Source organism: Oreochromis niloticus, linkage group LG18 (genome assembly GCF_001858045.2).
Source record: "Oreochromis niloticus isolate F11D_XX linkage group LG18, O_niloticus_UMD_NMBU, whole genome shotgun sequence".
NCBI lineage: Eukaryota > Metazoa > Chordata > Actinopteri > Cichliformes > Cichlidae > Oreochromis > Oreochromis niloticus.
This window is the reverse complement of record NC_031982.2, coordinates 28,055,976-28,067,546: the sequence shown is the minus strand read 5'-3', so window position 1 is coordinate 28,067,546 and position 11,571 is coordinate 28,055,976. Positions and strand designations below refer to the sequence as shown.

The window sequence follows — 11,571 nt, the reverse complement described above, 5'->3', positions numbered from 1 at the left end:
GATGTATATGACAACTCAAGTTTGTGGCATTAAATTTGTATTTTAATTCTAAAAATGTAATACAATACTCACACCAGGCCATCTGACAACAAAAGCAATGCGACATTCATTCATCGTTCTTCCTTATTCTGAGGCTCGGTTTGGTTTCAGCAGGCTGTTTTGACCATGTTTACATCCCTAAGTGCTTTGAGCTGCTGCTGATGTAAAAGGATGATTAGATATGTGGATTACTGTAATGAACAGTGGAACAGATGTAACTAATAAAGTGGTTGCTAAATGTATGTAGCATGACTTTACTGGACTATACATTCATTCTTTGTTCTCAGAATGTACGTAATTTCTTTGTCTGTTTTCTGATGTATATAGTTTTTTCCCCATTTTGTTGTTCTCAATTTTATAAAGTTAAAAAAAATCTACTCTACATTAGGCCCTCATTTTTGCGGAACCATTTTTTTTTTTTTTAAGGGTGGTGACATGTTTTTAATCATTTATCAGAGAGTTGAAATGATTGACTATTCATGTTTTAACACTCATCAAAAAAGTTTGATTGTTACAGTGTCTTTTGCACAGGTGAGTCTGGAGTATAAAAATGCCTCAACTGTTTTGAGAACTGCATTAAGAGTGATGGGAATGATATACCTGATGTGAGAACTGCACCAAAGTGATTGAGAAAACCTGTAAACTCTGAACACACACTTTCTGAATTTACATATTTCTATCAAATACCAGTGATGCAAAGAAAAGTTCATTGAATTTTCCAGGCCTCAAATAAGGACAGTTTCTCCATCACATCTTTGACAACGAGTGACCTGGGTTAAATTTAAAGGCCTTCCTTAAAGTTCTTTTTTTTGTAGCATTCATTCTGACTAACTCGTCATTTAGTTTACATTTGTGAATAAAAAGATATGAACATTATGGATCCTTCTTATGTCTCAATACCATAACACATGCTGTAAATGTGCATTTACCGCCCGAACAGCCAGCTACTTGCTTTCATTTCGAGGTTTTTAACCATTAGTAGAACACATTACATTTACTCTTTTGTTCCATAACCGCCATTTCCTATTAGGGTCCACTCTTTGCTCTGCCACACGTCCTTACAAGGCTACTCAAATATTCACATCTTGAACCATTTGTGGTGATGTTGTGTGCATTTCTATGGATTATATTTCTCGTAGTCGGGGTTTCTTTTGAAATCAATTTTAATTTCTTACATTTTGCTATAAGTAGATTTAACTGTGGAAAATAGTGGCTCATTCCACCCAATCTTGTATTATCTAGATGTTTTTTGTGTTTTTCTTTTATAATTCAGCTCTTCAGTGAAGCAACAAAATCATTGTTTTTTCTTAAGTATTTAACTCGCGCTAAGAAGGGCTGAAACCAATCCCGGCTAACACTGGGCAAATGGCAGGGTATAAACTCAACAGGCTGACAGTCCATCATGGGACAAATGGTACAAGTGTTTTATTCACACAGAATAAATACATAACCCAAAGTTCACTATTGGAGACAGCATGGTAGGCAGGTTAGTATGGCCTCTTCATAGCAAAAAGTCCTGGGTTCAAACCTGTCTGGAGTCTTTCTGGAGATTACATGTTGTCCCTGTGCCTGTGGGAGTTTCCTCAAGCTACTCTGGTTTCCTCCCACATTTCAAAGACAGACTCATTTGGTTAATTGGCCATTCAAAATTGGACATAGGTTGATGTGAGCTTTCTTGCCCTGTGATGGCCTGGCGAGCTGTCCAAAGTGTAGCTTACCTCTCACTTTATGTTAGGTGGATGCATGGGCTGGTGCCTAATCTGGATCACCAGTAAGGAGATGGATAGAAAATGTTTTTTTGGTACCTTTTACAGTATCACTTGTGCAGGGAGTATGATCTGTGTTTTTTTTTTGTGGTTAGTGTTTAAAGAAGAGTCACAAGAGTTAGAGTTTTCATAAGAACAAAACTCTTTTTTGTAATTTGAACTTTTGTATTTTTTTTGTCATCATGAAATAAGGGAACAGGGCCACCTGACCATGAAACTGCTTGATATCAACTGTCCAATTAATTTTCAGACTCAAAAAAAAAAAAAAGTGGGAGATTGTGTATGAAAATGGTTGTTATTCCTAAAGGCTTTCTGCAAAATTTTTATTAAACCCCTCGAATTAAAGCTGAGTCTGCTTTTCACAGCCATGATGACTGATTTAAAGTCCAGCATGGTGTTGTGTTGAGACAAAAATACAAAAACTATGTCTTTGTTATTCCATAATTTGTTGGACAAATTAAGAATCTTGTTTTCAAACCACACAAATTGCAGAGCGTTTTGTCCAGCCCTCACATATTTTTTCAATCCACATTTGTTTCCCTCCCAGATCTGTTACATGGTTACAACTTTATTTTAGCATCTGAATTGGGTTTCAGTAGAGTACAGCTGTAGCACTGAAATACAAATAATGTCAGTTATGATCCTTACAAAGACTGTGCATCCTTTCCCCCACACCCAGCATTGAGCAGGTAGTGCCCAGCAGTCACGGGAAACACTTTGACTGAGCACTACACTTACTCCTGCACCGAGCAATACACTGGCTAAGTCTGAAACAAACAGACAAAAAAAAAAAAAAAAGACCAATTGACAGATTTCTTGAACTATTAGGAAGATTCAAGACAAACTTTTGTGACTTTATAATGCTCTGCAGCTCAATATTGTTCAGAGTCTGTATCGAGTGGGTCCATCAATAAGGTTTAAGGTTAAAAGTTACCTGGAAGGAAGTGAAGAAAATATACTTTGACTGTTCTATACAAAAAAAAAAAAAAGAAGTTTGTCTCTACTAATGTAGATATGATGTACAAAAGTAGTCAGGTCACCCTTTAGTAAGAAGAGGCTCTGTTATGTGATAACAGAGTCAGAATTTCTGTTTTCCTTATCTGCTTTCCTTTTGGGCTTCTAAGCAGCACAAACCTTTGAGTCGAGTCACGTAACCTTTCTAAAAGCACCGAACTGCAGCAACATTTGAACAAAAGTCATTAAAATGTCATTTCACCTTTGCCAATTTCAACAACATATGCCAGACATAATTAAAACTACACAGCAAAGAGGAAGTCGTAATTAGCCGCTGACAAAATGTTTCTACACAAAGTAGTTAGACTGACGTGATGAAATAAACTTCATCTGGGACAAAGTTAACAAACAAGTATCACTCAGATCACCTTCACATCATCCTACTGTCAATCCTTTGACAATCTGTGATCAATCAAGTCCCACTGAGAAGATTAAATTTAAGAATATATAATATTAATCAGGGGCACAAACACCAACTAGACAAGTACCCATTTAATTATCTCTGCTGTCTGGATTTAATGAAGTTCACCAAGAATTAATGATTTTTAAAAAAAGTGCACGATGCTCACTGCTAACTAGATCCACACTTGTCTGTTTTTCTTGGGGTTTTGTGTAAGAAGGTGAATTGTTAGCGAGCGTTAGAGAGCCTCAGGTGTCGATAGTTCTGCTTTGTTTAATCCTTACCTGACAGGTGGTGAGAAATGCCTTCAGGCTGGCAGTCCGATGAGGGCGGTGGCAGGTTTCACCAGAGAGGTTTTTCCTGCCTTTGCTGGGTGGACTGCAGGTTAGCTGCATTTCATCAGATCTTTTAGAGGAGAGTAATGAGGGTTTGTTGAGCTGACAGTCTTTTGTCTGTCTGCAGCTATATGTCTTTATCACTACAGGTCCAGGGAAAGTATACTTAGTATTGTAAGACTCATGCTTGGTGTATCTGATATAATTTAAGGCAGCTGCATTATCCATTTGTACTTATTACTAAAACCCACTTACTTTGCATTAAACAAAGAGACCATAATAAGAATGCACTACTTGATTTGAAGTTAACATTAAAATGTTGTTTCTTTCCAGGTCCATTTTTATATTCTGGAACTATAGGGTAGCTTTCTATGATTCTGTTCTATATAAACCCCATTTACCTCAGGATTTTCACTTCCTCAGTCCATCCACTAAACTAGGAACTAGTTGCCTTCACTTTCATTCACAGTAAGAGAGCTTATGATTTTAGTTAGCTATAAACAGTTATATATGAACAAAACTTCATAAATATTCATATTGTATTATTCAGCATTAGCAACATGTCCCACAAAAACTCCCACCTATGCTGTATTGTGTTTTATTGGGTCACTCTGCAGTGAGAGGTTGACTGCAAACACAGTGGGAGGAAGGGTGACATGCAGCGAAGGTCCCCTGCAACACTAACATTTATCTTAACCACCCAGCCAATTAATTCGTATTTTGCGGGGGGGAAAGGAGTTAAAATCTACTTCTACTGTAGATTTCCATGAACACATTTAGTACCAGGGCAGTACGGTGGTACGGTGGTTAGCACTGTTGCCGCACAGCAAAAAGGTCCTGAGTTCAAAGCCAGCATTAGCTTCCTGGCAACTTTCTGCAGTTTAGAAAGCAGGCCTCTTTGCCTTCTTTGTAAAAGATTAAACACGGGCATTTGTCAGCACTTGCAAGCTATTTTTTACACAATGCATGCACTTTAAGTCAGTGCCACCTGTCAAAATCAACAGGACATGAAATCTGAAGAACTGATAGCTCAGGTTTGAGTTATATATGAATTATGTAACACGATTTCACTCGAAACCCAGATGAAAGTTATACTAATCAGTGTCCAGCTCCAGTGCTTTTTTGTTCTCATCTCACTCTTGGAAAAAAATATTTAATTATTTAATAAAACATCAAATTTGTCAGTGAAGAAAAAAAAAAAAAAAAAATAGTAACACCAACAAACATGACTGGGCCTCAGAAAAAAGTTCCAATCAATATAAAGTAGGTGAGCAGGAGATATTTAGTCTGCTTGAAAGATTTTCTTCTGCACCACTGTGAGGGTCTTGAACCCCTTCTGCTCTGGCTCACACTGCCTGATTCAATTCAATTCAATTTTATTTATACAGCGCCAAATCACAACAAGTCGCCTCAAGGTGCTTGTAAGGTAGACCCTACAATAATACATACAGATGCAAATGATTGCAGTGACTCCTGTCTGAGGCTATATATATGAAAGTGTATTTAGACAACATCCTTGATTTACTAACATTAAAAATAGCCTCAAGGTGTTTCATAGACTAAGCCTGGATTTACAGTATAAAACCAGGGCAGAGAAGAAAACAACAGCATTAAAAGCGAACTCTGAATAATTTTATGTTTTATCTCTGAAACACTGGTGTTAAGACAACAACAGACAGCAACTTCTCTAATCCTGTCGGTCTCCCTTTCAGGGCATTTCAGGTTTCGATTGTTTTGGAACAAAGCTGATCAGACCGGCAGCAGCCTCCTCGAAGCGCCAGACGTCTGAGCTGTTGGTCGGTCCACTGCAGCTCATCTCTTCCAGGAATTAACACGCTTGCTGCTGGATTACACAACACCTCTACTGTTGCAAAGCTCAGACAATTAAACATCAGCATAATGGCTGAAAAAGAAATAAGTCTATGACATACTTACATCAAACTTCTTATTTTGTTGCCCTCTCTATGAGAGCCCAATGAACATGTGGCTTTTTGTGGCTAACGCTGATTTTTAAAGAGTAAAACAATGACAGATCCCATTCGAAGTGAACGCAGGCTCACTAAATAATCGTTTCAGGATGAAAATCCTCAAAATAACTCATCTGTGCACCAGATCGAGATTGGTTAACCACTGTGGGAGATTTTGGACTGATGAGTTCAGCAGCTCTTCCACCACCAAAGCACCAAATGAGTAAATATCTTTTGAAAGTTGTGTTCATCTCTCCAGTAGAGTTCAAGACACTTTGAAAATCAAAGCCAAAGGACACTGAAGCTGTGCTAGTGACACACTGTGGCCCGTAGGACCCTATGCTGGTTTTCCTTTAAACTGGCGATCCTTTTGGCATACACATTTGTTAAATTGAAAGAGGACTTCAATTTCCTTAACTATTACCACCTGTGCATTTATTTTAAATACATCTTTACTACTTACCATGAAGACAGCACCAAAATCTTTACCGAATGCTGCGGAAAAAAGCAGAGTGCTTAATCAATCACTATAATCAGTATCACTATAATGCTGTGATATTTATAAAATTATTATAGTCAAAGAATGATTCAAGTAAGTGTTGCAGCACAAGGACTGCGCAGTGGGGAACTGGAGGACTGCCAGCATGGAGGATGCTTTCATGAGAGTATTTGGATAGAATTATTCCTTCAGATTTTACTGGATTTGCACTTGTGTTTTTCTTGAAGACTTGCAGGAGGGTAAGGCAGGTAAATGTTGTAGGGAGCTGGGATGGTGAAAGATGTAAAGTTGAGAGTTTCAGGTAAGTGTGACAACAAGCTGCTAGCTTGACTTTTTAGGTAGGTCCTTGCTTTACCGATGAACCTTTTGGAGATTTCTTGATTTTGCTGGGTTACTCTTGGTCAAGTCAAAGCATGAATCAGGAAGAAAACTAGGAGAGAAGATGAGGTCACATAATTAGAACCTCCCAGGTAAGTAAATCACAAGTTACTATAACAACTTGGCAAAGATTGAAGATTTCAGATGGCTGTTTAAATCTTTGGATAATGAGTAGATAAGAAGCAGATGTAACAGGAGATACCAGAACCATTCCCAAACTCCACCGGAGAGCAAAGAGAAAGGGAGAGAGTAAAAGAAGGCAAATAAGTAGCAGGAGCCCACCAAAACCCAGACAGTGAAGGGATGTTCTATTACTACTGCATCCAGTGAAGCAATGATGCTTAATCAAAACCCATTTAGTACAGTAGGATGATCCTCATGGCTAATCCATTGTTCAAGTGTAGAGTTAAATGGAACACAAGGATTTGCTTCTGGATGAAAATACACCATTGCTAATTCTATATATATAATTCTTGATGTTCAACTATTTGAATATGGATGTCCAAGCAGCCCGATACTCTCAAAAAAGGAATAAAGTTTTAACATGAAGACAGCTGACAAGATATTAATCAACATGTCAATCAGCTGAGTGTAAATTGATTCCACCAGAGCTTCTCTATTTTTGTGCATTAATGGATTAATTAAGGAACGGAGGAGAAGGGGTTTCATTAAACCTGAAAATAGCATTTCAATTTGCCTCCTTCATTAAAAATGTTTTTGGGAGGAAATTTGTCTGAGCCCAGATCATCAGCTCAATTATAGTGCGGAAATTAATCATGTAGTTCATAAATTACTTATGCACTGGGGTTTAATGTGGATTTACTTGGATTGTATTTTTGTTGTAATTTGAAGTTATTGAACGGTAGATACGTTTACTCTTCTCATACAGCTGCCAATGTACAGCTCTTCCTCAGCATCAGTGCTGCATGTAAGTGCAGAGTTGAAGAAAAGCTTTATCCAGATAGCTCAATTACCCTGACTCTGGGCTGCTGAACATGGCGTGAAGACAACAGGCTCACCAGTTATCTGGCAGTCAGAATAACAAAAAGATGAAGTTGACATCATCCATAGGTTCTGGGCAAAAAAATTCTGGAGTCAAAGCAATTTTTTAGCATATGTACAAGCTTTTTTAATATATTTAGATATTTGGGGAAGAGGGTGGATTGCCAAGTTATCAGGTAACACTGACAAGCTGAGCTGCATCCATGAACTGTAAAGAGGGCAGACTTTCTGTCTGCCACAGATTACCTCCAAGATGCCTGGAGAGCTAGTAGAAGAAGAAGAAGAAGAAGAAGCCTGCAGAGGTTAGAGCACAAGCTTTATCAGTTTGTGCCCTTTTTCAGGGTGCAAAGAAGAGTTATTATAGTTTAGATTTTCTCATTAGTTTTCGTTTTCACTTTTTGTTTTTAATTCAGCTTAGTTTCCAGAGTGGATTTGCTTGTTTCAGTTTCAGTTTAGCTTTCATCTGAACAGGCTGATCCGAAGGGCCAGCTCTGTTCTGGGATGCCCTCTGGACCCAGTGGAGGTGGTCAGTGACAGGAGAATGGTGGCTAAGCTGTCATCCCTGTTGGACAACATCTCCCACCCCATGCAGGAGACTGTGACAGCACTGAGCAGCTCCTTCAGTGGGAGACTGCGGCACCCACGGTGTGGGACGGAGAGATTTCGCAGGTCTTTCCTCCCCACTGCTGTCAGACTCCACAATAAAGACTTTTGCAGCTGATCAAACACACAAACCCACACATGTGCAATAAGACTGCTATATGTGCAATTCTTGTGCAATTATTCTTCTGACGAAGTTGTATTTTTGTATTTTCCTACTCAGTTGTATATAGTATTTGTATTTCTATTTTATTCTATTGTATATATTATTCTATTCTATTTTATTCTATTGTATATAGTATTTTATTTTATTGTATTTTATTGCATTCCAGTGTTTTCTAATTTCTGCTACATAACTTTGCACTTTTGCTGTAACAAAACAAATTTCCCACCTGTGGGACTAATAAAGGTCATCTTATCTTATCTTATCCCTTAGCTGTAAAAACCTGATGTGGCATTGTCATCACCTCACCGGGTGGGTAGGTGGCTTGGACACCCAAGTCTCTGAATGCAATAACTCGAGAACAAGATGACATAGGATTCTGAAATCCATACCATAGATGCATGTACTAAAAATCTTGCAAGAGTTCAAAACCTGGTGACCTTGACCTGAAGGTCCAGCAGTGATAGAGATTAGGACAGGACCCCGTGGAGTCCAGGCGTTGGTGGTGGAGATGAAGACGCAGGCTTGAATGGAGCCAAATAACATGGGAGAGGCAAAGATGGGGAGGATGGTGGGTTGGACGAGGACGTCTGCAAGGGAGAATGACAGATGAGCAGTCAGATTTAAAGTGCGCATAGTGGAGGCTGATTGGCCTGAAGAAGCTTGACATTGCAATAAGCTTGACAGCGTGGGAAAGTGGAAGTGATGTAAAAATTAGATTAGCCACAACTATTGTGTGTGAGGGTATAGAAGAGGAGCTGAGACGTCCCGAGAGCAGAGCTCTCCTGACTGTATAACTGTGATGGTTGATGTCTGTTTTGTTCTCCTACATCCAGTAATTAAAAAGCTTGGCCACAGCTGATCGCATGCAGACTGTATTAACAGAAAATTCCACCACAAGTTACACAGGGTTAAATTAGCTATAGACACGAAAACCTTATTTGTAGCAGACTTTAAAGAAGTCAGACCTAAAGTAGTTGGACATTTTTAGGTAGAAGTCTATTAGCATTAACTTGAGGAACTGACTTCCATCCCTGGAGGTTTCTGCAAGTTAGTTCTGTGATGGACTGGGGCCTGTCCAGGGCATACTCCGCATTTTGCCATCTGACTGCTGGGACAAGTTCCAGCTCCAAATATGATAAGCACTAAAGAAAAATGGATGGATAAGAAGAAAAACTGACACAAAAGATAGTAGTTAATAAGGAAAGAGGTTGCCATCCCCTTTTTCAAACCAGCTAAATGACTGCAGCATCCACATATAACCACCTGAAAGGGCCTCGTTTCCAGAGCTTCAAGATAACCTATACCCAGACAGACAAATATCTCAGAGCCCTTAAATCACGTTGTTTTGCACTTAAGAATGCACTTCTGCTTTTTGTGAAGACCTGAGTTGCTTCTGTAAAAATGACACAAAAGACCGTTTAAATGTCCCAGCTTAGGTTGTCAAAGTTTTCTACTATGCACCACTTCACAAGACAAAACAAGTTGTTTTTTGCCTTTTGTTTTTTCACTTTCCCTTAGGTGGTTTTAAGCTCTACAGTTTGAGAACCACTGGGTAACATACAGAAATTAGACAAATCCAGATTTGAGTTCACAAAGGTTTATCCTGTCACATAAAAAAAACCCCAAAAAACAAATGTGTTCACACTTCACAATCCAACATGATGAAAGCTTGCTGACTCAGCTTTCATGAGGTTGCACCCAAACCACCTGCCTTAGAAAACAAACGTACAGAACTGTACAAAGCTTGCAGTGCAGGCGGTAACTGATTTATGTTTTCCCCTCCGGACTTACTGTAGTTGCATTTGCTCCCTGCTGTGGGGAGTTGGGGGACCTCTACTACAGGCCTGTTAAGCTCAGCTGATACTGATACCCATACAGAATCAGCAGAACTATACTGTAGTGTGAACACAGCCAGAGGGCTACCTAAGAAGGAGGCAGGCTGAGAGCTTTTTGATAAAGTGCTCTAGAAGTAAAGTTACTCGAGATGGACCCAGCATACATCATCAACAGAGTGAGACAATCTTGGAAAGGCTGGAATAGAAATTGTGGTATGATAAGATCCACCTCTTTACAGACCCTTAGCTCACAAAGTAATCATTTAGATGAAACCAGTGGAGACAGATAATTTTGCATTCATTTGCTTACTAATGAAAGTTTTCAGGCTATAGAGTCTGTAGGACAATTCAGCTGAAAGTTTCAGACACTAAATAAGCTACTTGTGCTTAAGTTCAGTCAGGAACACAGCCGGTGAGGTCATCAACAATTTATAATAAGCAAAGCGGATCAGTGATGCAAGGCACACATTCCGGTTTTATAGCTTTATGCCACAAAGACCTAAAGTTTCCAGATTTCCAAAGTTATCACTGTGTGACACAACAGCATCCACCCACTAGTAAAGTTGCAGGTTTTTCCTCATATCACTTGTTGTAAAAATTGTTAACTCCATAAAGGCAAATAAGAATCACGAAGAACTGAGGCGTGGCTTCTTGATTTGGGCTTTCTCAAAGACTTGATGACTAAATTAAATGAGCTCAACTCTGAGCTGCAAGGCAAGGACAAAGATTTGGCACATATGATAAGTACTGTCAAAGCATTCAAAGCCAAGGTAGGTCTGTGGACCATACAGCTGAGAAAGGGGAGACTGTCACACTTCCCAAATTTAAAAAGACTGGCAGAGAATGTAAGAGAGGCTGACTGTTTTTTAATAAAAGTCTCAATATTTTTCAGTATGTATGCATTTGTAGAATTTTATTTCTTAGAATTTCAATTGGTAGATTCTGGCCTTCATCTACATGTGTAAAGTGATCTTGGCTTGGAAAAGGTTAATAACGACAATATAGAATATTGTATCAAAACAAAAAACGAAAGAAGAAAAAATTCAAAAACCTTGTAAAAAAAAACGAGGTCTACAGTTTAAAAAACAGCTACTGTGGGGAACTCATCTAACTTTGTCAAATGACTGTGTTAGCTCATTAGCTGTTAGCTAATGGCACTAAAATGTCTTGGAAAACAGAAATACAAAGAAAAGCAGAATACTTACTATGACACAATGCTGTTAATGGTCAACAGTAATGAATGCAGAGCCACCTAATGGCTGGTGTCTCTGGCCTTTTAATGAGTCTTCTATCCCACCTTCTCACATTTCAAAAGCTACTGCAGACAAGTGGGCGGAGCTCCATAATAAACAGGAAATTACCTCATTAAAGGATCTTCAAAATAATAAAAGCAGCTGACTCTTTTTAAGGCTTGCAGTTCATACACATTTTTCTAAATGGCCTCAATAAATTCATTTGAATATATAAAAAACAAATGTTTTTTTAAAAATGTAAATTTTTTAACCCCCCCCAACAAACCAAAAATACATTCATTAAAGGATCCAGTGTAAATGCAAGAACATGTGAGCAA

General features: G+C 38.6%; 1 long non-coding RNA gene across 4 annotated transcripts; it reads right to left on the bottom strand.

Moving 5' to 3' along the window:
- Window positions 1-475: 475 nt before the first annotated feature.
- Window positions 476-11,346, bottom strand: LOC102080567 (uncharacterized). Of its 4 annotated transcripts, none has more exons than XR_002057002.2 (5): window positions 11,207-11,346; window positions 8,596-8,753; window positions 6,376-6,450; window positions 5,985-6,016; window positions 476-3,624 (listed from the first exon to the last, which is right to left on the bottom strand). It is a non-coding gene; the product is annotated as an uncharacterized LOC102080567 (long non-coding RNA). The 4 variants fall into 4 exon arrangements; XR_002056999.2 differs by lacking the exon at window positions 476-3,624 and adding an exon at window positions 4,202-5,397; XR_002057000.2 differs by lacking the exon at window positions 476-3,624 and adding an exon at window positions 4,202-5,394.
- Window positions 11,347-11,571: the final 225 nt, after the last annotated feature.